Source organism: Chiloscyllium punctatum, chromosome 34 (genome assembly GCF_047496795.1).
Source record: "Chiloscyllium punctatum isolate Juve2018m chromosome 34, sChiPun1.3, whole genome shotgun sequence".
Classification (NCBI taxonomy): domain Eukaryota; kingdom Metazoa; phylum Chordata; class Chondrichthyes; order Orectolobiformes; family Hemiscylliidae; genus Chiloscyllium; species Chiloscyllium punctatum.
In genome coordinates, this window is record NC_092772.1 from 48,871,526 (window position 1) to 48,892,266 (window position 20,741).

General features: G+C 53.0%; 17 non-coding genes across 17 annotated transcripts; all 17 read left to right on the forward strand.

The window, feature by feature from the left end:
* Positions 1 to 148: 148 nt before the first annotated feature.
* Positions 149 to 221, forward strand: trnat-ugu (transfer RNA threonine (anticodon UGU)). The gene has a single exon. It is a non-coding gene; the product is annotated as a tRNA-Thr (tRNA).
* A 1,151-nt stretch (positions 222 to 1,372) lies between these two features.
* Positions 1,373 to 1,445, forward strand: trnat-ugu (transfer RNA threonine (anticodon UGU)). Its single transcript has one exon. It is a non-coding gene; the product is annotated as a tRNA-Thr (tRNA).
* A 1,151-nt stretch (positions 1,446 to 2,596) lies between these two features.
* Positions 2,597 to 2,669, forward strand: trnat-ugu (transfer RNA threonine (anticodon UGU)). The gene has a single exon. It is a non-coding gene; the product is annotated as a tRNA-Thr (tRNA).
* A 1,151-nt stretch (positions 2,670 to 3,820) lies between these two features.
* Positions 3,821 to 3,893, forward strand: trnat-ugu (transfer RNA threonine (anticodon UGU)). The gene has a single exon. It is a non-coding gene; the product is annotated as a tRNA-Thr (tRNA).
* A 1,156-nt stretch (positions 3,894 to 5,049) lies between these two features.
* trnat-ugu (transfer RNA threonine (anticodon UGU)) lies at positions 5,050 to 5,122 on the forward strand. The gene has a single exon. It is a non-coding gene; the product is annotated as a tRNA-Thr (tRNA).
* Positions 5,123 to 6,278: 1,156 nt separating this feature from the next.
* On the forward strand, positions 6,279 to 6,351 carry trnai-uau (transfer RNA isoleucine (anticodon UAU)). Its single transcript has one exon. It is a non-coding gene; the product is annotated as a tRNA-Ile (tRNA).
* Positions 6,352 to 7,507: 1,156 nt separating this feature from the next.
* On the forward strand, positions 7,508 to 7,580 carry trnat-ugu (transfer RNA threonine (anticodon UGU)). Its single transcript has one exon. It is a non-coding gene; the product is annotated as a tRNA-Thr (tRNA).
* Positions 7,581 to 8,735: 1,155 nt separating this feature from the next.
* Positions 8,736 to 8,808, forward strand: trnat-ugu (transfer RNA threonine (anticodon UGU)). Its single transcript has one exon. It is a non-coding gene; the product is annotated as a tRNA-Thr (tRNA).
* Positions 8,809 to 9,964: 1,156 nt separating this feature from the next.
* On the forward strand, positions 9,965 to 10,037 carry trnat-ugu (transfer RNA threonine (anticodon UGU)). Its single transcript has one exon. It is a non-coding gene; the product is annotated as a tRNA-Thr (tRNA).
* A 1,151-nt stretch (positions 10,038 to 11,188) lies between these two features.
* On the forward strand, positions 11,189 to 11,261 carry trnat-ugu (transfer RNA threonine (anticodon UGU)). Its single transcript has one exon. It is a non-coding gene; the product is annotated as a tRNA-Thr (tRNA).
* Positions 11,262 to 12,412: 1,151 nt separating this feature from the next.
* trnat-ugu (transfer RNA threonine (anticodon UGU)) lies at positions 12,413 to 12,485 on the forward strand. The gene has a single exon. It is a non-coding gene; the product is annotated as a tRNA-Thr (tRNA).
* A 1,157-nt stretch (positions 12,486 to 13,642) lies between these two features.
* Positions 13,643 to 13,715, forward strand: trnat-ugu (transfer RNA threonine (anticodon UGU)). Its single transcript has one exon. It is a non-coding gene; the product is annotated as a tRNA-Thr (tRNA).
* A 1,152-nt stretch (positions 13,716 to 14,867) lies between these two features.
* Positions 14,868 to 14,940, forward strand: trnat-ugu (transfer RNA threonine (anticodon UGU)). Its single transcript has one exon. It is a non-coding gene; the product is annotated as a tRNA-Thr (tRNA).
* Positions 14,941 to 16,092: 1,152 nt separating this feature from the next.
* On the forward strand, positions 16,093 to 16,165 carry trnai-uau (transfer RNA isoleucine (anticodon UAU)). The gene has a single exon. It is a non-coding gene; the product is annotated as a tRNA-Ile (tRNA).
* Positions 16,166 to 17,316: 1,151 nt separating this feature from the next.
* On the forward strand, positions 17,317 to 17,389 carry trnat-ugu (transfer RNA threonine (anticodon UGU)). The gene has a single exon. It is a non-coding gene; the product is annotated as a tRNA-Thr (tRNA).
* Positions 17,390 to 18,540: 1,151 nt separating this feature from the next.
* trnat-ugu (transfer RNA threonine (anticodon UGU)) lies at positions 18,541 to 18,613 on the forward strand. Its single transcript has one exon. It is a non-coding gene; the product is annotated as a tRNA-Thr (tRNA).
* A 1,169-nt stretch (positions 18,614 to 19,782) lies between these two features.
* trnat-ugu (transfer RNA threonine (anticodon UGU)) lies at positions 19,783 to 19,855 on the forward strand. Its single transcript has one exon. It is a non-coding gene; the product is annotated as a tRNA-Thr (tRNA).
* Positions 19,856 to 20,741: the final 886 nt, after the last annotated feature.

Here is a 20,741-nt window from a genome sequence, read left to right on the forward strand (position 1 = left end):
CCGGAGCAGCCGGAGCAAACCCACGCGCGGGCAGAATGTTCAAACTGCACAGACGGTGACGCGAGGGTCGATTGGAACCTGTGTCCCAAGCGCTTTGAGTCAGCCAGTGTGAACCAATCAGCCGCGAGCGCTGTGCGTGGCGCCACCCGGCTCCGTAGCTCAGCGGTTAGAGTACTGGTCTTGTAAACCAGGGGTCGTGAGTTCAAATCTCACTGGGGCCTCGTCATCCGTGCTGCCCGGCCCGGCCAAAGCCGACTCTGTTTCAACGCTCGGGATGAGACTGAGGAGCACTTTGTTGGAATCGCTCCACGCCAGTTTGTGGTCCAAACGGCTCCTTTGGCAGCACGAGCGTTCACCCTCCAACCACCGGATGAACGAGTCGAGCTCAGAAAAAACCCTGTTGGTCTGACAGCTTGCTGCTGTTTTTGTCAATCAAGAGCTTGGGAATTGATGTCTGAAACACCAAGGTCATTACCCTGAAGTGACAGACACCTGTCTCCTCTCAAACCTGTTGAGCTTTTCCTGCAACTTCTGTTTTTGTCACTTACAGCGTTGAGTTGAAATCCACAAACTACATTTTTCTGCAGGCAAAGAACGGGGCTGTGTGTGTTCACGGATTTAACTTTGAGATCGCTGACCCCAGTCACTCCAAGCGAGCGAATGACAATTCCCAATTATGTCTGGACAGAAATCACAGAAGCATAGGATCTCTCCAGTTTGGAAACAGGCCATTCCGCCCGACGAGTCGCTCAGTGGTTCTCACTGCTGCCTGACAGCGCTACTAGGGACCCAGGCTCGATTCCAACTGTCGGGAGTCGATTCCGTGTCGAGTTTGCACATTCTCCCAGAGTCTGCGTGGGTTTGCTCGGGTTTCCTCCCACAGTCCAAAGACGTGCAGGTCGAGTGAATTGGCCATTCTAAATTGTCATCGATGCATTATTCAGTGAGAAACGGGTCTGGGCGGGTTACTCTTCAGTGGATCGATGTGGACTTGTTGGGCTGAAGGGCCTGTTTCCACACTGTAGCCAATCTAATTTATTCTAATCTCGTCAACACCGACCCTGCAGAGAGCAATCGACCCAGATCCATTGCGCACACTGCATCATTCTCCATTGAATGCTGACTAATCCACCCTTCCGGGCCCGCACAATCACCGGACACAATGGGACAATGAAGCATGGCCAATCCCGCAAACGCTACACATCTTTGTACTGAGAGCGGTAACCGGATCAGCCGGAGCAAACCCACGCGCGGGCAGAATGTTCAAACTGCACAGACGGTGACGCGAGGGTCGATTGGAACCTGTGTCCCAAGCGCTTTGAGTCAGCCAGTGTGAACCAATCAGCCGCGAGCGCTGAGCGCCGCGCCACCCGGCTCCATAGCTCAGCGGTTAGAGCGCTGGTCTTGTAAACCAGGGGTCGTGAGTTCAAATCTCACTGGGGCCTCGTCATCCGAACTGCCCGGCCCGGCCAAAGCCGACTCTGTTTCAACGCTAAGGATGAGCCTGAGGAGCACTTTGTTGGAATCGCTCCACGCCAGTTTGTGGTCCAAGCGGCTCCTTTGGCAGCACGAGCGTTCACCCTCCAACCACCGGATGAACGAGTCGAGCTCAGGAAAAACCCTGTTGGTCTGACTGCTTGCTGCTGTTTTTGTCAATCAAGAGCTTGGGAATTGATGTCTGAAACACCAAGGTCATTACCCTGAAGTGACAGACACCTGTCTCCTCTCAAACCTGTTGAGCTTTTCCTGCAACTTCTGTTTTTGTCAATTACAGCGTTGAGTTGAAATCCACAAACTTCTTTTTTCTGCAGGCAAAGAACGGGGCTGTGTGTGTTCACGGATTTAACTTTGAGATCGCTGACCCCAGTCACTCCAAGCGAGCGAATGACAATTCCCAATTATTTCTGGACAGAAATCACAGAAGCATAGGATCTCTCCAGTTTGGAAACAGGCCATTCCGCCCGACGAGTCGCTCAGTGGTTCTCACTGCTGCCTGACAGCGCTACTAGGGACCCAGGCTCGATTCCAACTGTCGGGAGTCGATTCCGTGTCGAGTTTGCACATTCTCCCAGAGTCTGCGTGGGTTTGCTCGGGTTTCCTCCCACAGTCCAAAGACGTGCAGGTCGAGTGAATTGGCCATTCTAAATTGTCATCGATGCATTATTCAGTGAGAAACGGGTCTGGGCGGGTTACTCTTCAGAGGATCGATGTGGACTTGTTGGGCTGAAGGGCCTGTTTCCACACTGTAGCCAATCTAATTTATTCTAATCTCGTCAACACCGACCCTGCAGAGAGCAATCGACCCAGATCCATTGCGCACACTGCATCATTCTCCATTGAATGCTGACTAATCCACCCTTCCGGGCCCGCACAATCACCGGACACAATGGGACAATGAAGCATGGCCAATCCCGCAAACGCTACACATCTTTGTACTGAGAGCGGTAACCGGATCAGCCGGAGCAAACCCACGCGCGGGCAGAATGTTCAAACTGCACAGACGGTGACGCGAGGGTCGATTGGAACCTGTGTCCCAAGCGCTTTGAGTCAGCCAGTGTGAACCAATCAGCCGCGAGCGCTGAGCGCCGCGCCACCCGGCTCCATAGCTCAGCGGTTAGAGCGCTGGTCTTGTAAACCAGGGGTCGTGAGTTCAAATCTCACTGGGGCCTCGTCATCCGAACTGCCCGGCCCGGCCAAAGCCGACTCTGTTTCAACGCTAAGGATGAGCCTGAGGAGCACTTTGTTGGAATCGCTCCACGCCAGTTTGTGGTCCAAGCGGCTCCTTTGGCAGCACGAGCGTTCACCCTCCAACCACCGGATGAACGAGTCGAGCTCAGGAAAAACCCTGTTGGTCTGACTGCTTGCTGCTGTTTTTGTCAATCAAGAGCTTGGGAATTGATGTCTGAAACACCAAGGTCATTACCCTGAAGTGACAGACACCTGTCTCCTCTCAAACCTGTTGAGCTTTTCCTGCAACTTCTGTTTTTGTCAATTACAGCGTTGAGTTGAAATCCACAAACTTCTTTTTTCTGCAGGCAAAGAACGGGGCTGTGTGTGTTCACGGATTTAACTTTGAGATCGCTGACCCCAGTCACTCCAAGCGAGCGAATGACAATTCCCAATTATTTCTGGACAGAAATCACAGAAGCATAGGATCTCTCCAGTTTGGAAACAGGCCATTCCGCCCGACGAGTCGCTCAGTGGTTCTCACTGCTGCCTGACAGCGCTACTAGGGACCCAGGCTCGATTCCAACTGTCGGGAGTCGATTCCGTGTCGAGTTTGCACATTCTCCCAGAGTCTGCGTGGGTTTGCTCGGGTTTCTTCCCGCAGTCCAAAGACGTGCAGGTCGAGTGAATTGGCCATTCTAAATTGTCATCGATGCATTATTCAGTGAGAAACGGGTCTGGGCGGGTTACTCTTCAGTGGATCGATGTGGACTTGTTGGGCTGAAGGGCCTGTTTCCACACTGTAGCCAATCTAATTTATTCTAATCTCGTCAACACCGACCCTGCAGAGAGCAATCGACCCAGATCCATTGCGCACACTGCATCATTCTCCATTGAATGCTGACTAATCCACCCTTCCGGGCCCGCACAATCACCGGACACAATGGGACAATGAAGCATGGCCAATCCCGCAAACGCTACACATCTTTGTACTGAGAGCGGTAACCGGAGCAGCCGGAGCAAACCCACGCGCGGGCAGAATGTTCAAACTGCACAGACGGTGACGCGAGGGTCGATTGGAACCCGTGTCCCAAGCGCTTTGAGTCAGCCAGTGTGAACCAATCAGCCGCGAGCGCTGAGCGCAGCGCCACCCGGCTCCATAGCTCAGCGGTTAGAGCACTGGTCTTGTAAACCAGGGGTCGTGAGTTCAAATCTCACTGGGGCCTCGTCATCCGTGCTGCCCGGCCCGGCCCGGCCAGTCCCGACTCTGTTTCAACGCTCGGGATGAGACTGAGGAGCACTTTGTTGGAATCGCTCCACGCCAGTTTGTGGTCCAAGCGGCTCCTTTGGCAGCACGAGCGTTCACCCTCCAACCACCGGATGAACGAGTCGACCACGGAAAATATCCTGTTGGTCTGACTGCTTGCTGCTGTTTTTGTCAATCAAGAGCTTGGGAATTGATGTCTGAAACATCAAGGTCATTACCCTGAAGTGACAGACACCTGTCTCCTCTCAAACCTGTTGAGCTTTTCCTGCAACTTCTGTTTTTGTCACTTACAGCGTTGAGTTGAAATCCACAAACTTCTTTTTTCTGCAGGCAAAGCACGGGGCTGTGTGTGTTCACGGATTTAACTTTGAGATCGCTGACCCCAGTCACTCCAAGCGAGCGAATGACAATTCCCAATTATGTCTGGACAGAAATCACAGAAGCATAGGATCTCTCCAGTTTGGAAACAGGCCATTCCGCCCGACGAGTCGCTCAGTGGTTCTCACTGCTGCCTGACAGCGCTACTAGGGACCCAGGCTCGATTCCAACTGTCGGGAGTCGATTCCGTGTCGAGTCTGCAGATTCTCCCAGAGTCTGCGTGGGTTTGCTCGGGTTTCCTCCCACAGTCCAAAGACGTGCAGGTCGAGTGAATTGGCCATTCTAAATTGTCATCGATGCATTATTCAGTGAGAAACGGGTCTGGGCGGGTTACTCTTCAGAGGATCGATGTGGACTTGTTGGGCTGAAGGGCCTGTTTCCACACTGTAGCCAATCTAATTTATTCTAATCTCGTCAACACCGACCCTGCAGAGAGCAATCGACCCAGATCCATTGCGCACACTGCATCATTCTCCATTGAATGCTGACTAATCCACCCTTCCGGGCCCGCACAATCACCGGACACAATGGGACAATGAAGCATGGCCAATCCCGCAAACGCGACACATCTTTGTACTGAGAGCGGTAACCGGAGCAGCCGGAGCAAACCCACGCGCGGGCAGAATGTTCAAACTGCACAGACGGTGACGCGAGGGTCGATTGGAACCTGTGTCCCAAGCGCTTTGAGTCAGCCAGTGTGAACCAATCAGCCGCGAGCGCTGAGCGCAGCGCCACCCGGCTCCATAGCTCAGCGGTTAGAGCACTGGTCTTGTAAACCAGGGGTCGTGAGTTCAAATCTCACTGGGGCCTCGTCATCCGTGCTGCCCGGCCCGGCCCGGCCAGAGCCGACTCTGTTTCAACGCTCGGGATGAAACTGAGGAGCACTTTGTTGGAATCGCTCCACGCCAGTTTGTGGTCCAAGCGGCTCCTTTGGCAGCACGAGCGTTCACCCTCCAACCACCGGATGAATGAGTCGAGCTCAGGAAAACCCCTGTTGGTCTGCCTGCTTGCTGCTGTTTTTGTCAATCAAGAGCTTGGGAATTGATGTCTGAAACACCAAGGTCATTACCCTGAAGTGACAGACACCTGTCTCCTCTCAAACCTGTTGAGCTTTTCCTGCAACTTCTGTTTTTGTCACTTACAGCGTTGAGTTGAAATCCTCAAACTTCTTTTTTCTGCAGGCAAAGAACGGGGCTGTGTGTGTTCATGGATTTAACTTTGAGATCGCTGACCCCAGTCACTCCAAGCGAGCGAATGACAATTCCCAATTATGTCTGGACAGAAATCACAGAAGCATAGGATCTCTCCAGTTTGGAAACAGGCCATTCCGCCCGACGAGTCGCTCAGTGGTTCTCACTGCTGCCTGACAGCGCTACTAGGGACCCAGGCTCGATTCCAACTGTCGGGTGTCGATTCCGTGTCGAGTTTGCACATTCTCCCAGAGTCTGCGTGGGTTAGCTCGGGTTTCCTCCCACAGTCCAAAGACGTGCAGGTCGAGTGAATTGGCCATTCTAAATTGTCATCGATGCATTATTCAGTGAGAAACGGGTCTGGGCGGGTTACTCTTCAGTGGATCGATGTGGACTTGTTGGGCTGAAGGGCCTGTTTCCACACTGTAGCCAATCTAATTTATTCTAATCTCGTCAACACCGGCCCTGCAGAGAGCAATCGACCCAGATCCATTGCGCACACTGCATCATTCTCCATTGAATGCTGACTAATCCACCCTTCCGGGCCCGCACAATCACCGGACACAATGGGACAATGAAGCATGGCCAATCCCGCAAACGCTACACATCTTTGTACTGAGAGCGGTAACCGGAGCAGCCGGAGCAAACCCACGCGCGGGCAGAATGTTCAAACTGCACAGACGGTGACGCGAGGGTCGATTGGAACCTGAGTCCCAAGCGCTTTGAGTCAGCCAGTGTGAACCAATCAGCCGCGAGCGCGGAGCGCAGCGCCACCCGGCTCCATAGCTCAGCGGTTAGAGCACTGGTCTTATCAACCAGGGGTCGTGAGTTCAAATCTCACTGGGGCCTCGTCATCCGTGCTGCCCGGCGCGGCCCGGCCAGAGCCGACTCTGTTTCAACGCTCGGGGTGAGGCTGAGGAGCACTTTGTTGGAATCGCTCCACGCCAGTTTGTGGTCCAAGCGGCTCCCTTGGCAGCACGAGCGTTCACCCTCCAACCACCGGATGAACGAGTCGAGTTCAGGAAAAACCCTGTTGGTCTGACTGCTTGCTGCTGTTTTTGTCAATCAAGAGCTTGGGAATTGATGTCTGAAACACCAAGGTCATTACCCTGAAGTGACAGACACCTGTCTCCTCTCAAACCTGTTGAGCTTTTCCTGCAACTTCTGTTTTTGTCACTTACAGCGTTGAGTTGAAATCCACAAACTTCTTTTTTCTGCAGGCAAAGAACGGGGCTGTGTGTGTTCACGGATTTAACTTTGAGATCGCTGACCCCAGTCACTCCAAGCGAGCGAATGACAATTCCCAATTATGTCTGGACAGAAATCACAGAAGCATAGGATCTCTCCAGTTTGGAAACAGGCCATTCCGCCCGACGAGTCGCTCAGTGGTTCTCACTGCTGCCTGACAGCGCTACTAGGGACCCAGGCTCGATTCCAACTGTCGGGAGTCGATTCCGTGTCGAGTTTGCACATTCTCCCAGAGTCTGCGTGGGTTTGCTCGGGTTTCCTCCCACAGTCCAAAGACGTGCAGGTCGAGTGAATTGGCCATTCTAAATTGTCATCGATGCATTATTCAGTGAGAAACGGGTCTGGGCGGGTTACTCTTCAGAGGATCGATGTGGACTTGTTGGGCTGAAGGGCCTGTTTCCACACTGTAGCCAATCTAATTTATTCTAATCTCGTCAACACCGATCCTGCAGAGAGCAATCGACCCAGATCCATTGCGCACACTGCATCATTCTCCATTGAATGCTGACTAATCCACCCTTCCGGGCCCGCACAATCACCGGACACAATGGGACAATGAAGCATGGCCAATCCCGCAAACGCTACACATCTTTGTACTGAGAGCGGTAACCGGAGCAGCCGGAGCAAACCCACGCGCGGGCAGAATGTTCAAACTGCACAGACGGTGACGCGAGGGTCGATTAGAACCTGTGTCCCAAGCGCTTTGAGTCAGCCAGTGTGAACCAATCAGCCGCGAGCGCTGAGCGCAGCGCCACCCGGCTCTATTGCTCAGCGGTTAGAGCACTGGTCTTGTAAACCAGGGGTCGTGAGTTCAAATCTCACTGGGGCCTCGTCATCCGTGCTGCCCGGCCCGGCCCGGCCAGTCCCGACTCTGTTTCAACGCTCGGGGTGAGACTGAGGAGCACTTTGTTGGAATCGCTCCACGCCAGTTTGTGGTCCAAGCGGCTCCTTTGGCAGCACGAGCGTTCACCCTCCAACCACCGGATGAACGAGTCGAGCTCAGGAAAAACCCTGTTGGTCTGACTGCTTGCTGCTGTTTTTGTCAATCAAGAGCTTGGGAATTGATGTCTGAAACACCAAGGTCATTACCCTGAAGTGACAGACACCTGTCTCCTCTCAAACCTGTTGAGCTTTTCCTGCAACTTCTGTTTTTGTCACTTACAGCGTTGAGTTGAAATCCACAAACTACATTTTTCTGCAGGCAAAGAACGGGGCTGTGTGTGTTCACGGATTTAACTTTGAGATCGCTGACCCCAGTCACTCCAAGCGAGCGAATGACAATTCCCAATTATGTCTGGACAGAAATCACAGAAGCATAGGATCTCTCCAGTTTGGAAACAGGCCATTCCGCCCGACGAGTCGCTCAGTGGTTCTCACTGCTGCCTGACAGCGCTACTAGGGACCCAGGCTCGATTCCAACTGTCGGGAGTCGATTCCGTGTCGAGTTTGCACATTCTCCCAGAGTCTGCGTGGGTTTGCTCGGGTTTCCTCCCACAGTCCAAAGACGTGCAGGTCGAGTGAATTGGCCATTCTAAATTGTCATCGATTGTCATTCAGTGAGAAACGGGTCTGGGCGGGTTACTCTTCAGAGGATCGATGTGGACTTGTTGGGCTGAAGGGCCTGTTTCCACACTGTAGCCAATCTAATTTATTCTAATCTCGTCAACACCGACCCTGCAGAGAGCAATCGACCCAGATCCATTGCGCACACTGCATCATTCTCCATTGAATGCTGACTAATCCACCCTTCCGGGCCCGCACAATCACCGGACACAATGGGACAATGAAGCATGGCCAATCCCGCAAACGCTACACATCTTTGTACTGAGAGCGGTAACCGGAGCAGCCGGAGCAAACCCACGCGCGGGCAGAATGTTCAAACTGCACAGACGGTGACGCGAGGGTCGATTGGAACCTGTGTCCCAAGCGCTTTGAGTCAGCCAGTGTAAACCAATCAGCCGCGAGCGCTGAGCGCAGCGCCACCCGGCTCCATAGCTCAGCGGTTAGAGCACTGGTCTTGTAAACCAGGGGTCGTGAGTTCAAATCTCACTGGGGCCTCGTCATCCGTGCTGCCCGGCGCGGCCCGGCCAGAGCCGACTCTGTTTCAACGCTCGGGATGAGACTGAGGAGCACTTTGTTGGAATCGCTCCACGCCAGTTTGTGGTCCAAGCGGCTCCTTTGGCAGCACGAGCGTTCACCCTCCAACCACCGGATGAACGAGTAGAGTTCAGGAAAAACCCTGTTGGTCTGACAGCTTGCTGCTGTTTTTGTCAATCAAGAGCTTGGGAATTGATGTCTGAAACACCAAGGTCATTACCCTGAAGTGACAGACACCAGTCTCCTCTCAAACCTGTTGAGCTTTTCCTGCAACTTCTGTTTTTGTCACTTACAGCGTTGAGTTGAAATCCACAAACTTCTTTTTTCTGCAGGCAAAGAACGGGGCTGTGTGTGTTCACGGATTTAACTTTGAGATCGCTGTCCCCAGTCACTCCAAGCGAGCGAATGACAATTCCCAATTATGTCTGGACAGAAATCACAGAAGCATAGGATCTCTCCAGTTTGGAAACAGGCCATTCCGCCCAACGAGTCGCTCAGTGGTTCTCACTGCTGCCTGACAGCGCTACTAGGGCCCCAGGCTCGATTCCAACTGTCGGGAGTCGATTCCGTGTCGAGTTTGCACATTCTCCCAGAGTCTGCGTGGGTTTGCTCGGGTTTCCTCCCACAGTCCAAAGACGTGCAGGTCGAGTGAATTGGCCATTCTAAATTGTCATCGATGCATTATTCAGTGAGAAACGGGTCTGGGCGGGTTACTCTTCAGAGGATCGATGTGGACTTGTTGGGCTGAAGGGCCTGTTTCCACACTGTAGCCAATCTAATTTATTCTAATCTCGTCAACACCGACCCTGCAGAGAGCAATCGACCCAGATCCATTTCGCACACTGCATCATTCTCCATTGAATGCTGACCAATCCACCCTTCCGGGCCCGCACAATCACCGGACACAATGGGACAATGAAGCATGGCCAATCCCGCAAACGCTACACATCTTTGTACTGAGAGCGGTAACCGGAGCAGCCGGAGCAAACCCACGCGCGGGCAGAATGTTCAAACTGCACAGACGGTGACGCGAGGGTCGATTGGAACCTGTGTCCCAAGCGCTTTGAGTCAGCCAGTGTGAACCAATCAGCCGCGAGCGCTGAGCGGAGCGCCACCAGGCTCTATAGCTCTGCGGTTAGAGCACTGGTCTTGTAAACCAGGGGTCGTGAGTTCAAATCTCGCTGGGGCCTCGCCATCCGTGCTGCCCGACCCGACCAAAGCCGACTCTGTTTCAACGCTCGGGATGAGACTGAGGAGCACTTTGTTGGAATCGCTCCACGCCAGTTTGTGGTCTAAGCGGCTCCTTTGGCAGCACGAGCGTTCACCCTCCAACCACCGGATGAACGAGTCGAGTTCAGGAAAAACCCTGTTGGTCTGACAGCTTGCTGCTGTTTTTGTCAATCAAGAGCTTGGGAATTGATGTCTGAAACACCAAGGTCATTACCCTGAAGTGACAGACACCTGTCTCCTCTCAAACCTGTTGAGCTTTTCCTGCAACTTCTGTTTTTGTCACTTACAGCGTTGAGTTGAAATCCACAAACTTCTTTTTTCTGCAGGCAAAGAACGGGGCTGTGTGTGTTCACGGATTTAACTTTGAGATCGCTGACCCCAGTCACTCCAAGCGAGCGAATGACAATTCCCAATTATGTCTGGACAGAAATCACAGAAGCATAGGATCTCTCCAGTTTGGAAACAGGCCATTCCGCCCGACGAGTCGCTCAGTGGTTCTCACTGCTGCCTGACAGCGCTACTAGGGACCCAGGCTCGATTCCAACTGTCGGGAGTCGATTCCGTGTCGAGTTTGCACATTCTCCCAGAGTCTGCGTGGGTTTGCTCGGGTTTCCTCCCACAGTCCAAAGACGTGCAGGTCGAGTGAATTGGCCATTCTAAATTGTCATCGATGCATTATTCAGTGAGAAACGGGTCTGGGCGGGTTACTCTTCAGAGGATCGATGTGGACTTGTTGGGCTGAAGGGCCTGTTTCCACACTGTAGCCAATCTAATTTATTCTAATCTCGTCAACACCGACCCTGCAGAGAGCAATCGACCCAGATCCCTTGCGCACACTGCATCATTCTCCATTGAATGCTGACTAATCCACCCTTCCGGGCCCGCACAATCACCGGACACAATGGGACAATGAAGCATGGCCAATCCCGCATACGCTACACATCTTTGTACTGAGAGCGGTAACCGGAGCAGCCGGAGCAAACCCACGCGCGGGCAGAATGTTCAAACTGCACAGACGGTGACGCGAGGTTCGATTGGAACCTGTGTCCCAAGCGCTTTGAGTCAGCCAGTGTGAACCAATCAGCCGCGAGCGCTGAGCGCACCGCCACCCGGCTCTATAGCTCAGCGGTTAGAGCACTGGTCTTGTAAACCAGGCGTCGTGAGCTCAAATCTCGCTGGGGCCTCGTCATCCGTGCTGCCCGGCGCGGCCAAAGCCGACTCTGTTTCAACGCTCGGGATGAGACTGAGGAGCACTTTGTTGGAATCGCTCCACGCCAGTTTGTGGTCCAAGCGGCTCCTTTGGCAGCACGAGCGTTCACCCTCCAACCACCGGATGAACGAGTCGAGTTCAGGAAAACCCCTGTTGGTCTGACTGCTTGCTGCTGTTTTTGTCAATCAAGAGCTTGGGAATTGATGTCTGAAACACCAAGGTCATTACTCTGAAGTGACAGACACCTGTCTCCTCTCAAACCTGTTGAGCTTTTCCTGCAACTTCTGTTTTTGTCACTTACAGCGTTGAGTTGAAATCCACAAACTTCTTTTTTCTGCAGGCAAAGAACGGGGCTGTGTGTGTTCACGGATTTAACTTTGAGATCGCTGTCCCCAGTCACTCCAAGCGAGCGAATGACAATTCCCAATTATGTCTGGACAGAAATCACAGAAGCATAGGATCTCTCCAGTTTGGAAACAGGCCATTCCGCCCGACGAGTCGCTCAGTGGTTCTCACTGCTGCCTGACAGCGCTACTAGGGACCCAGGCTCGATTCCAACTGTCGGGAGTCAATTCCGTGTCGAGTTTGCAGATTCTCCCAGAGTCTGCGTGGGTTTGCTCGGGTTTCCTCCCACAGTCCAAAGACGTGCAGGTCGAGTGAATTGGCCATTCTAAATTGTCATCGATGCATTATTCAGTGAGAAACGGGTCTGGGCGGGCTACTCTTCAGAGGATCGATGTGGACTTGTTGGGCTGAAGGGCCTGTTTCCACACTGTAGCCAATCTAATTTATTCTAATCTCGTCAACACCGACCCTGCAGAGAGCAATCGACCCAGATCCATTGCACACACTGCATCATTCTCCATTGAATGCTGACTAATCCACCCTTCCGGGCCCGCACAATCACCGGACACAATGGGACAATGAAGCATGGCCAATCCCGCAAACGCTACACATCTTTGTACTGAGAGCGGTAACCGGAGCAGCCGGAGCAAACCCACGCGCGGGCAGAATGTTCAAACTGCACAGACGGTGACGCGAGGGTCGATTGGAACCTGTGTCCCAAGCGCTTTGAGTCAGCCAGTGTGAACCAATCAGCCGCGAGCGCTGAGCGCAGCGCCACCCGGCTCTATAGCTCTGCGGTTAGAGCACTGGTCTTGTAAACCAGTGGTCGTGAGTTCAAATCTCACTGGGGCCTCGTCCTCCGTGCTGCCCGGCGCGGCCCGGCCTGAGCCGAATCTGTTTCAACGCTCGGGATGAGACTGAGGAGCACTTTGTTGGAATCGCTCCACGCCAGTTTGTGGTCCAAGCGGCTCCTTTGGCAGCACGAGCGTTCACCCTCCAACCACCGGATGAACGAGTCGAGCTCAGAAAAAACCCTGTTGGTCTGACAGCTTGCTGCTGTTTTTGTCAATCAAGAGCTTGGGAATTGATGTCTGAAACACCAAGGTCATTACCCTGAAGTGACAGACACCTGTCTCCTCTCAAACCTGTTGAGCTTTTCCTGCAACTTCTGTTTTTGTCACTTACAGCGTTGAGTTGAAATCCACAAACTTCTTTTTTTCTGCAGGCAAAGAACGGGGCTGTGTGTGTTCACGGATTTAACTTTGAGATCGCTGACCCCAGTCACTCCAAGCGAGCGAATGACAATTCCCAATTATGTCTGGACAGAAATCACAGAAGCATAGGATCTCTCCAGTTTGGAAACAGGCCGATCCGCCCGACGAGTCGCTCAGTGGTTCTCACTGCTGCCTGACAGCGCTACTAGGGACCCAGGCTCGATTCCAAATGTCGGGAGTCGATTCCGTGTCGAGTTTGCAGATTCTCCCAGAGTCTGCGTGGGTTTGCTCGGGTTTCCTCCCACAGTCCAAAGACGTGCAGGTCGAGTGAATTGGCCATTCTAAATTGTCATCGATGCATTATTCAGTGAGAAACGGGTCTGGGCGGGCTACTCTTCAGAGGATCGATGTGGACTTGTTGGGCTGAAGGGCCTGTTTCCACACTGTAGCCAATCTAATTTATTCTAATCTCGTCAACACCGATCCTGCAGAGAGCAATCGACCCAGATCCATTGCACACACTGCATCATTCTCCATTGAATGCTGACTAATCCACCCTTCCGGGCCCGCACAATCACCGGACACAATGGGACAATGAAGCATGGCCAATCCCGCAAACGCTACACATCTTTGTACTGAGAGCGGTAACCGGAGCAGCCGGAGCAAACCCACGCGCGGGCAGAATGTTCAAACTGCACAGACGGTGACGCGAGGGTCGATTGGAACCTGTGTCCCAAGCGCTTTGAGTCAGCCAGTGTGAACCAATCAGCCGCGAGCGCTGTGCGTGGCGCCACCCGGCTCCGTAGCTCAGCGGTTAGAGCACTGGTCTTGTAAACCAGGGGTCGTGAGTTCAAATCTCACTGGGGCCTCGTCATCCGTGCTGCCCGGCCCGGCCAAAGCCGACTCTGTTTCAACGCTCGGGATGAGACTGAGGAGCACTTTGTTGGAATCACTCCACGCCAGTTTGTGGTCCAAGCGGCTCGTTTGGCAGCACGAGCGTTCACCCTCCAACCACCGGATGAACGAGTCGAGCTCTGAAAAAACTCTGTTGGTCTGGCAGCTTCCTGCTGTTTTTGTCAATCAAGAGCTTGGGAATTGATGTCTGAAACACCAAGGTCATTACCCTGAAGTGACAGACACCTGTCTCCTCTCAAACCTGTTGAGCTTTTCCTGCAACTTCTGTTTTTGTCACTTACAGCGTTGAGTTGAAATCCACAAACTTCTTTTTTTCTGCAGGCAAAGAACGGGGCTGTGTGTGTTCACGGATTTAACTTTGAGATCGCTGACCCCAGTCACTCCAAGCGAGCGAATGACAATTCCCAATTATGTCTGGACAGAAATCACAGAAGCATAGGATCTCTCCAGTTTGGAAACAGGCCGATCCGCCCGACGAGTCGCTCAGTGGTTCTCACTGCTGCCTGACAGCGCTACTAGGGACCCAGGCTCGATTCCAAATGTCGGGAGTCGATTCCGTGTCGAGTTTGCAGATTCTCCCAGAGTCTGCGTGGGTTTGCTCGGGTTTCCTCCCACAGTCCAAAGACGTGCAGGTCGAGTGAATTGGCCATTCTAAATTGTCATCGATGCATTATTCAGTGAGAAACGGGTCTGGGCGGGTTACTCTTCAGAGGATCGATGTGGACTTGTTGGGCTGAAGGGCCTGTTTCCACACTGTAGCCAATCTAATTTATTCTAATCTCGTCAACACCAACCCTGCAGAGAGCAATCGACCCAGATCCATTGCACACACTGCATCATTCTCCATTGAATGCTGACTAATCCACCCTTCCGGGCCCGCACAATCACCGGACACAATGGGACAATGAAGCATGGCCAATCCCGCAAACGCTACACATCTTTGTACTGAGAGCGGTAACCGGAGCAGCCGGAGCAAACCCACGCGCGGGCAGAATGTTCAAACTGCACAGACGGTGACGCGAGGGTCGATTGGAACCTGTGTCCCAAGCGCTTTGAGTCAGCCAGTGTGAACCAATCAGCCGCGAGCGCTGTGCGTGGCGCCACCCGGCTCCGTAGCTCAGCGGTTAGAGCACTGGTCTTGTAAACCAGGGGTCGTGAGTTCAAATCTCACTGGGGCCTCGTCATCCGTGCTGCCCGGCCCGGCCAAAGCCGACTCTGTTTCAACGCTCGGGATGAGACTGAGGAGCACTTTGTTGGAATCACTCCACGCCAGTTTGTGGTCCAAGCGGCTCCTTTGGCAGCACGAGCGTTCACCCTCCAACCACCGGATGAACGAGTCGAGCTCTGAAAAAACTCTGTTGGTCTGACAGCTTGCAGCTGTTTTTGTCAATCAAGAGCTTGGGAATTGATGTCTGAAACACCAAGGTCATTACCCTGAAGTGACAGACACCTGTCTCCTCTCAAACCTGTTGAGCTTTTCCTGCAACTTCTGTTTTTGTCACTTACAGCGTTGAGTTGAAATCCACAAACTTCTTTTTTTCTGCAGGCAAAGAACGGGGCTGTGTGTGTTCACGGATTTAACTTTGAGATCGCTGACCCCAGTCACTCCAAGCGAGCGAATGACAATTCCCAATTATGTCTGGACAGAAATCACAGAAGCATAGGATCTCTCCAGTTTGGAAACAGGCCGATCCGCCCGACGAGTCGCTCAGTGGTTCTCACTGCTGCCTGACAGCGCTACTAGGGACCCAGGCTCGATTCCAAATGTCGGGAGTCGATTCCGTGTCGAGTTTGCAGATTCTCCCAGAGTCTGCGTGGGTTTGCTCGGGTTTCCTCCCACAGTCCAAAGACGTGCAGGTCGAGTGAATTGGCCATTCTAAATTGTCATCGATGCATTATTCAGTGAGAAACGGGTCTGGGCGGGTTACTCTTCAGAGGATCGATGTGGACTTGTTGGGCTGAAGGGCCTGTTTCCACACTGTAGCCAATCTAATTTATTCTAATCTCGTCAACACCGACCCTGCAGAGAGCAATCGACCCAGATCCATTGCACACACTGCATCATTCTCCATTGAATGCTGACTAATCCACCCTTCCGGGCCCGCACAATCACCGGACACAATGGGACAATGAAGCATGGCCAATCCCGCAAACGCTACACATCTTTGTACTGAGAGCGGTAACCGGAGCAGCCGGAGCAAACCCACGCGCGGGCAGAATGTTCAAACTGCACAGACGGTGACGCGAGGGTCGATTGGAACCTGTGTCCCAAGCGCTTTGAGTCAGCCAGTGTGAACCAATCAGCCGCGAGCGCTGTGCGTGGCGCCACCCGGCTCCGTAGCTCAGCGGTTAGAGCACTGGTCTTATAAACCAGGGGTCGTGAGTTCAAATCTCACTGGGGCCTCGTCATCCGTGCTGCCCGGCCCGGCCAAAGCCGACTCTGTTTCAACGCTCGGGATGAGACTGAGGAGCACTTTGTTGGAGTCACTCCACGCCAGTTTGTGGTCCAAGCGGCTCCTTTGGCAGCACGAGCGTTCACCCTCCAACCACCGGATGAATGAGTCGAGCTCTGAAAAAACTCTGTTGGTCTGACAGCTTGCAGCTGTTTTTGTCAATCAAGAGCTTGGGAATTGATGTCTGAAACACCAAGGTCATTACCCTGAAGTGACAGACACCTGTCTCCTCTCAAACCTGTTGAGCTTTTCCTGCAACTTCTGTTTTTGTCACTTACAGCGTTGAGTTGAAATCCACAAACTTCTTTTTTCTGCAGGCAAAGAACGGGGCTGTGTGTGTTCACGGATTTAACTTTGAGATCGCTGACCCCAGTCACTCCAAGCGAGCGAATGACAATTCCCAATTATGTCTGGACAGAAATCACAGAAGCATAGGATCTCTCCAGTTTGGAAACAGGCCATTCCGCCCGACGAGTCGCTCAGTGGTTCTCACTGCTGCCTGACAGCGCTACTAGGGACCCAGGCTCGATTCCAACTGTCGGGAGTCGATTCCGTGTCGAGTTTGCACATTCTCCCAGAGTCTGCGTGGGTTTGCTCGGGTTTCCTCCCACAGTCCAAAGACGTGCAGGTCGAGTGAATTGGCCATTCTAAATTGTCAGCGATGCATTATTCAGTGAGAAACGGGTCTGGGCGGGTTACTCTTCAGAGGATCGATGTGGACTTGTTGGGCTGAAGGGCCTGTTTCCACACTGTAGCCAATCTAATTTATTCTAATCTCGTCAACACCGACCCTGCAGAGAGCAATCGACCCAGATCCATTGCGCACACTGCATCATTCTCCATTGAATGCTGACTAATCCACCCTTCCGGGCCCGCACAATCACCGGACACAATGGGACAATGAAGCATGGCCAATCCCGCAAACGCTACACATCTTTGTACTGAGAGCGGTAACCGGAGCAGCCGGAGCAAACCCACGCGCGGGCAGAATGTTCAAACTGCACAGACGGTGACGCGAGGGTCGATTGGAACCTGTGTCCCAAGCGCTTTGAGTCAGCCAGTGTGAACCAATCAGCCGCGAGCGCTGAGCGCGGCGCCACCCGGCTCCATAGCTCAGCGGTTAGAGCACTGGTCTTGTAAACCAGGGGTCGTGAGTTCAAATCTCACTGGGGCCTCGTCATCTGTGCTGCCCGGCCCGGCCAGGCCCGACTCTGTTTCAACGCTCGGGATGAGACTGAGGAGCACTTTGTTGGAATCGCTCCACGCCAGTTTGTGGTCCAAGCGGCTCCTTTGGCAGCACGAGCGTTCACCCTCCAACCACCGGATGAACGAGTCGAGTTCAGGAAAAACCCTGTTGGTCTGACTGCTTGCTGCTGTTTTTGTCAATCAAGAGCTTGGGAATTGATGTCTGAAACACCAAGGTCATTACCCTGAAGTGACAGACACCTGTCTCCTCTCAAACCTGTTGAGCTTTTCCTGCAACTTCTGTTTTTGTCACTTACAGCGTTGAGTTGAAATCCACAAACTTCTTTTTTCTGCAGGCAAAGAACGGGGCTGTGTGTGTTCACGGATTTAACTTTGAGATCGCTGACCCCAGTCACTCCAAGCGAGCGAATGACAATTCCCAATTATGTCTGGACAGAAATCACAGAAGCATAGGATCTCTCCAGTTTGGAAACAGGCCATTCCGCCCGACGAGTCGCTCAGTGGTTCTCACTGCTGCCTGACAGCGCTACTAGGGACCCAGGCTCGATTCCAACTGTCGGGAGTCGATTCCGTGTCGAGTTTGCACATTCTCCCAGAGTCTGCGTGGGTTTGCTCGGGTTTCCTCCCACAGTCCAAAGACGTGCAGGTCGAGTGAATTGGCCATTCTAAATTGTCAGCGATGCATTATTCAGTGAGAAACGGGTCTGGGCGGGTTACTCTTCAGAGGATCGATGTGGACTTGTTGGGCTGAAGGGCCTGTTTCCACACTGTAGCCAATCTAATTTATTCTAATCTCGTCAACACCGACCCTGCAGAGAGCAATCGACCCAGATCCATTGCGCACACTGCATCATTCTCCATTGAATGCTGACTAATCCACCCTTCCGGGCCCGCACAATCACCGGACACAATGGGACAATGAAGCATGGCCAATCCCGCAAACGCTACACATCTTTGTACTGAGAGCGGTAACCGGAGCAGCCGGAGCAAACCCACGCGCGGGCAGAATGTTCAAACTGCACAGACGGTGACGCGAGGGTCGATTGGAACCTGTGTCCCAAGCGCTTTGAGTCAGCCAGTGTGAACCAATCAGCCGCGAGCGCTGAGCGCGGCGCCACCCGGCTCCATAGCTCAGCGGTTAGAGCACTGGTCTTGTAAACCAGGGGTCGTGAGTTCAAATCTCACTGGGGCCTCGTCATCTGTGCTGCCCGGCCCGGCCAGGCCCGACTCTGTTTCAACGCTCGGGATGAGACTGAGGAGCACTTTGTTGGAATCGCTCCACGCCAGTTTGTGGTCCAAGCGGCTCCTTTGGCAGCACGAGCGTTCACCCTCCAACCACCGGATGAACGAGTCGAGTTCAGGAAAAACCCTGTTGGTCTGACCGCTTGCTGCTGTTTTTGTCAATCAAGAGCTTGGGAATTGATGTCTGAAACACCAAGGTCATTACCCTGAAGTGACAGACACCTGTCTCCTCTCAAACCTGTTGAGCTTTTCCTGCAACTTCTGTTTTTGTCACTTACAGCGTTGAGTTGAAATCCACAAACTTCTTTTTTCTGCAGGCAAAGAACGGGGCTGTGTGTGTTCACGGATTTAACTTTGAGATCGCTGACCCCAGTCACTCCAAGCGAGCGAATGACAATTCCCAATTATGTCTGGACAGAAATCACAGAAGCATAGGATCTCTCCAGTTTGGAAACAGGCCATTCCGCCCGACGAGTCGCTCAGTGGTTCTCACTGCTGCCTGACAGCGCTACTAGGGACCCAGGCTCGATTCCAACTGTCGGGAGTCGATTCCGTGTCGAGTTTGCACATTCTCCCAGAGTCTGCGTGGGTTTGCTCGGGTTTCCTCCCACAGTCCAAAGACGTGCAGGTCGAGTGAATTGGCCATTCTAAATTGTCATCGATGCATTATTCAGTGAGAAACGGGTCTGGGCGGGTTACTCTTCAGAGGATCGATGTGGACTTGTTGGGCTGAAGGGCCTGTTTCCACACTGTAGCCAATCTAATTTATTCTAATCTCGTCAACACCGACCCTGCAGAGAGCAATCGACCCAGATCCATTGCGCACACTGCATCATTCTCCATTGAATGCTGACTAATCCACCCTTCCGGGCCCGCACAATCACCGGACACAATGGGACAATGAAGCATGGCCAATCCCGCAAACGCTACACATCTTTGTACTGAGAGCGGTAACCGGAGCAGCCGGAGTAAACCCACGCACACACACGCGCGGGCAGAATGTTCAAACTGCACAGACGGTGACGCGAGGGTCGATTGGAAACTGTGTCCCAAGCGCTTTGAGTCAGCCAGTGTGAACCAATCAGCCGCGAGCTGCCGAGCGCTGAGGGCAGCGCCGCACGGCTCCATAGCTCAGCGGTTAGAGCACTGGTCTTGTAAACCAGGGGTCCTGAGTTCAAATCTTACTGCGGCCTCGTCATCCGTGCTGCCCGGCCCGGCCGGGCCCGACTCTGTTTCAACGCTTGGGATGGGAGTGAGGAGCACTTTGTTGGAATCGCTCCACGCCAGTTTGTGGTTCAAGCGGCTCCTTTGGCAGCACGAGCGTTCACCCACCAACCACCGGATGAATGAGTCGAGCTCAGGAAAAACCCTGTTGGACTGTTTGCTTGCTGCTGTTTTTGTCAATCAAGAGCTTGGGAATTGATGTCTGAAACACCAAGGTCATTACCCTGAAGTGACAGACACCTGTCTCCTCTCAAACCTGTTGAGCATTTCCTGCAACTTCTGTTTTTGTCACTTACAGCGTTGAGGTGAAATCCACAAACTTCTTTTTTCTGCAGGCAAAGAACGGGGCTGTGTGTGTTCACGGATTTAACTTTGAGATCGCTGACCCCAGTCACTCCAAGCGAGCGAATGACAATTCCCAATTATGTCTGGACAGAAATCACAGAAGCATAGGATCTCTCCAGTTTGGAAACAGGCCATTCCGCCCGACGAGTCGCTCAGTGGTTCTCACTGCTGCCTGACAGCGCTACTAGGGACTCAGGCTCGATTCCAACTGTCGGGAGTCGATTCCGTGTCGAGTTTGCACATTCTCCCAGAGTCTGCGTGGGTTTGCTCGGGTTTCTTCCCGCAGTCCAAAGACGTGCAGGTCGAGTGAATTGGCCATTCTAAATTGTCATCGATGCATTATTCAGTGAGAAACGGGTCTGGGCGTGTTACTCTTCAGAGGATCGATGTGGACTTGTTGGGCTGAAGGGCCTGTTTCCATACTGTAGCCAATCTAATTTATTCTAATCTCGTCAACACCGACCCTGCAGAGAGCAATCGACCCAGATCCATTGCGCACACTGCATCATT